General features: G+C 43.7%; 1 long non-coding RNA gene across 1 annotated transcript; it reads left to right on the top strand.

Moving 5' to 3' along the window:
- The first annotated feature begins 113 nt into the window (after positions 1-113).
- LOC120325069 lies at positions 114-2,877 on the top strand. The gene is made up of 3 exons (XR_005566879.1): positions 114-185; positions 1,741-1,850; positions 1,994-2,877. It is a non-coding gene; the product is annotated as an uncharacterized LOC120325069 (long non-coding RNA).
- The last annotated feature ends 2,351 nt before the right edge of the window (positions 2,878-5,228 follow it).

The following is a 5,228-nucleotide window of genomic DNA, read 5'->3' as shown; positions in this document are numbered from 1 at the left end:
GCCGCCACCTGCGCAGGCGCGGACTTCCCCCCCCGGCGGCCCGCAGGGACTACAGCTCCCGGCGTGCCCCGCGACAGGCGCCGCGCATGCTCGGTGCGGGCCGGGAGGGGCCGGGATATCCCCTGGTATCCATTGGTATCCAGCGTGTCCTCGGCATCCATGACCTGTGGAGGCGGCGGGGAGAGGTGGGGAGGACAGCCTGGGCACGAGAAAGCTCCAGGAGACCTTAGGGACCCTTCCAGTCCCTGAAGGTGCTCCAAGAGAGCTGGAGAGAGACAAGGGCTGGAGGGACAGGACAAGGGGGAATGGCTTCCCACTGCCAGAGGGCAGGGTTAGATGGGATTTTGGGAAGGAATTCTTGGGATTTTGGGAAGGAATTCTTGGTTGTGAGGGTGGGGAGGCCCTGGCACAGGTTGCCCAGAGAAGCTGTGGCTGCCCCTGGATCCCTGGAATTCTCCAAGGCCAGGTCGGATGGGGCTTGGAGCAACCTGGGCTAGTGGAAGGTGTCCCTGCCCATGGCAGGGGAGGGACTGGATGAGCTTTGAGGTCCCTTCCAGCCCAAACCACTCTGTGATTTGTGACTCTATATGCACACACAGAGTATATACACATATACATATATATGTATATGCACACACACACAGCAGTAAAAATCACTGCTGACCAAAGCACCGCTGTGGGCTGGGCTGGCGCAGGAACACCTTGAGGAACCCACGGCCATCCCTGGCACCAGGTACTGCAGTGACAGTTATGACTGGAATTCTCCCAGAGCACAAAGGGATGTCCTGGGTGACAGGAGTTTCTGACTGCCAAGCAGCTGGAGCATCCCTGGTGGCAGTGAGGGCTCTGGGACACACAGTGAAGGTTTTGCTGTTTAAGGTATCCACTTCAGATACTTCAGCTATTGATACTATTAAGCTTTTATGTAACACCTTTCTTGTTTTCATCGTATTTTTTCTTGACCCAAATGCATTTTTGCATAAGTGAACGCATAGAAATTAAAATACATCTCCTCTTTTGACAATGAGGAATGAGAGAGTTCAGTTTCCATGCACTGAAAACAGATAAAAGACTCCTTAATTTTCGGAGAGTGGGAGAATATCCTCAATAATTCTTCAGGAAAAATTACATTCTTTGCAAGAGCAAAGTTTAGCATTTTCTTACAACTGGTAGGGATGTGAAAATCCATCATGCCTTCCACACATAACCTCCAATAAGATGTCACAGCTACAATTAAGTGTTTCTGCTGATTCAAGAGAACAGCTCCAGTTGTTTCCCCCAAGAGACCAACACATGTCTCGATGCCAATCAACCATTTGTGGTTACAACTGACCAAGGCACATGTGCACATCACTTCCAGCACAGAAATCACTTGAATTTCAGCACAGAACAACAGGTGCTGCTCAGCCAGAGCCTGGGGGTATGGAAAAGTCAGGTGTGTGGCTTTGTCAGAGAGGTGCAAGTCCCTGGGAAGCAAGTTTGGAGCCAAGGTTACAGCCCTATATGAGAACAAACAACTCGAAGAGCCGAAATAAGTTCTTGAGGTGTTTCTTTCTTTTCTTTTTTTTTTTTTTTTCCTCTAAGGCTTTTCTATGCACCTTTAAGTCTTTATGTTCCTTTAGAAATATTTGACAGCATACAGTTCCAATAGTTAATGGTCTATTCAAATTAATGATGATAAAAATTAACAGAGATTTCTGTCTCATGCATCACCTAAATAAACAGTTGTCTCTCGTCCAGTGTTGTGATACCAATTCCTGTCCTGGACAATGAGGCTCTGACTGCAGCTGGAGTTCCACATATGCACAGCTGGGCTTCCTCTCTGCTGGATTTGTTGTCTCCCAGCAGAGGTGAATAACACTCAGTGTCTCTTTTCAAGGACACTACAACAGTTGGCCTCTCTGTAATAATTTTTCCCCTCCTCTTCCCAACCAGCACTTCAGAAAAGTGATTGCTGTTAAACCCCAGAAGCCCTAATCTCTTTGTTTTTCAGCTTCTGATGCCTCCAGTCAAGTTCCACTGGCGCCATCTGCTCTCCAAAATTCATGAGAAAAAGAATGTATTCCAGGTGCACAGACTACTGATCAGTTTGCGTTTGCCAGGACAAAAGGAACGTGGAACAATCCTCACATTCACACTGTTTCAGAGATCATTTTCCCTGTAAAAAATCATGGCCTGTCAGTGAACTGGAACAGCAAATAAATAATTAACATAGAATACATTACAAACAAAGATGAATATAATTGAGTGGTAGAAGAGCTATGTGTCCAAAATTTTACTTTGGGGAAAGGAGGAGAATGCTTGATTATTTTCTTTTTTCCCTGTACTTTTTATAACTGCAAGATACCCAGGCAGGATGGAATTTTCTTGCTATCCCCTGTCATAACTTTCTTTTGATTAGTAAGAACCCCAAGAAATTGGTGCAGTTTGCCACAGTTGTTTAGGATAATCTTGTACAAAGACTATTTAGGAAAACTGTGAATGCTTTATAGGCTTTCAGATTTGCCAGGTTTGATAGGATGAATCTGTGCTTCTGGGAGTTAATTTTTTTAAAGATAATATGTTATAATTTTCATAGTATTTTACCTGCCTCTCTCAGTCCGATCCAGACTGGTCAGTGGGACAGAGATTGTTTCTTGTGGCAAAATATGTGTAGTATTTATTCTCACTTGGGCTGTGGTAAATAATAATAATATTCAAATCCCTGATGAAATCTTATCCAGTTGTTGCAGCCAGAACTGGCACATCAGTGAGTGCTGTTGGGACCTGACTGGGAAACCACTGAGGACAAGGATTTGTGTGGCAGAGTTGTATAAATCGCTTCCATGTTTGAATCTTCCATGTGGTAATAAAAAAACCCCTGCAAGATCATTAAAATGTTGTGATTCTGACAGATTTTTTGAGCAGAAGTCTGCAAATGGAGATTGCTCTCTGATACCTCAAAGCTCTGGGCTCCCTCACCTAAAGGGCTGAGACAAGAGAAGCACTGAACACACTTATTATTCTACTATTCCCAGAGTATGGGATCCTCTCTCCTGAATTAGGCCCTGCCTTCATTCTGTAATAAACACAAGTCCTAATTCGTGTCAGCAAAGGAAACAAATGGGAAACAAATGGGTTAATGTAACCTCAGGAAAGAAGAAAAACAAACGGATTGTAAAACTTAATTACACCCTCATAAAGACATAAAACAGACCATCACCTCCCCTGTCCTCCTAGCCAGGAATTATGCCCAAACCAGGTCGGGTCAGTAGCCTGCTGGCGCCTTTTGTCAAAGAACATATGAATTTATAACTTGCCGTAGAGATAACAAATTAGTCTTAGTTCTAAAAATAAACATATGTTGAATACCTGGAATAGTGATGTAAAATGTATATGTTTGTGATGTAATGAATACGTATGGGATGTTTGAAATAAATATCAGGCACACAAACTGTATCAGAGTGGCAAGTCTAGGAGCAAGACCCCACTGCCACCCAGACCTGCTTGCTTCTACTATATAATAAATTCTAATTTGAAAAATTATTTTATTCTGAGACTCTGTTTCTCACAATTCTCTCCCTTTTTCCACTCTCAGCCAACTCCACTGACCTCACACACGACAAAGCTCTTCTTTCCAACATTACATGATTTCCTAAAGGTTGTCCAGCAAGTTGCTGTCAGAATTGGAAACAGAACTGCATTTCTTTCTCCTTGACAAGTGTTTGATGTTTTCTATTTTATTTATTTTAGTGAAGCACACAAAAATCCTGTCAGCACCACACAAATACAAAACAATTCAGGTAGGAAGGAACCCATGGTGGCCTCTTGGTCTTCAACCAGAACCAGCTTAGATAAGGTTGCACAGCTGAGAGACAAAGACCTTCAAGGATGGAGATCCCACAGCCTCTTCATGCCCTGGTCAAGTGCTTGATGACCCATAGATTGATTTTTTTCTGCATGTGTCTGTTTGGAATTTCACCCCTTGTATTTGCCTTTGCTTGGTTTCCCGAGAGGTTTCTCCACCTTCCCGTTGGACCTCAGTCCCTGTCACTGTATAACTTGACAACGTAAAGCTGGTCCTGGTACTGAGGAGACCACAGTGACCATCCCTCCACGGAGGCAGTTTGGGGAGTGTGGATGTTTACCTGCTTTGGGACAGACACAGCCCCGAGCAAGGATCACACAATGACTGTGCAACAGTCATCAGGTGTCATCAGCACCCATTAGCTCCTGAGCGATTTTCAGTCTTTAACAGTGGCTTAATGCTTCTGTCTGACTTAAGGCTGTGTAAAGTTGGTGATTTAGAAACGCAGGAGTATTTTGTTTTCACATCACTTCTCTTTACTGGATGTCAAAGCGTTTTATAAATACTATATAGTCTTATTCTTATAAAGAAGTCTTCTGGAGTGTTTTGTTATCTGAGTAATTATTGCAGGAAGTGCTTTATATTTTATAATCAGACTTCTTGTCCTGAAATTGTCATCTCTGAAAGGAGAAATTTTGTCGCGCTGCCTTGTTATGAGAGTCTGAATTCATTACTCCACTCATGAAGATACCAGTGTAGTGCCAGAGTGCATCTCTTTCTAATTGACTTTAAATCAGAATTGATTCATTTGACTTGGGATTTAGAAAAATATCAGTAGGAAAAGATAAATTACTTCCTGTTATCTGCAGAAGGAATTAACGAACCCTTCAGGTTGGTGAGAAGCTATTATTATTTCCAAGTAATCTAATTAAAGGGTATAACAAAGACGTGTGGCTATTTAATTAAGTATCTGATTACTCAATTGCTCTGCAGTGCATAATCAGAGAAGTGGGAGGGAGTGATTAGGTGTCTTGGGAACGGAAATGACACAACCAAGATATGTAGATATTTTAAAGGAAGGAGAAGCTACTGAGAAAATTGTTCCTCTCTTCCCCACGCAAAAGGCTGAAGATTATTTTTTGCTGGGAGTGAAAAACACGATACCAGAAATGTGCTGGGGAGTTTTCAGCAGAAGACACGACATGCTGGTGCTGGGAGAGGTGAAACAACCGTGCAGTTCTTAACTGATGGCTCTGTCCAGCTCTCGCCTCCACAGAGACCTTGGTGAGGCAGATGTGCAGGGTGCCACGGGCACCACTTGGATCCCAGTTACAGCTTTACCCTCTGGATGGTGCACCAAGGACTCACAAAGGATGGGAACACATGCTCAGTGTCAGTTGGATGCCTGCTTTTGCCAGGCTTTTGGAGAAGAGGTTTTGAC

The sequence above is a fragment of the Pipra filicauda genome, unplaced genomic scaffold (genome assembly GCF_003945595.2).
Source record: "Pipra filicauda isolate LSUMZ 115617 unplaced genomic scaffold, ASM394559v2 scaffold816_size96748_pilon, whole genome shotgun sequence".
Lineage (NCBI taxonomy): Eukaryota > Metazoa > Chordata > Aves > Passeriformes > Pipridae > Pipra > Pipra filicauda.
This window is presented reverse-complemented; position numbering and strand designations above follow the sequence as displayed.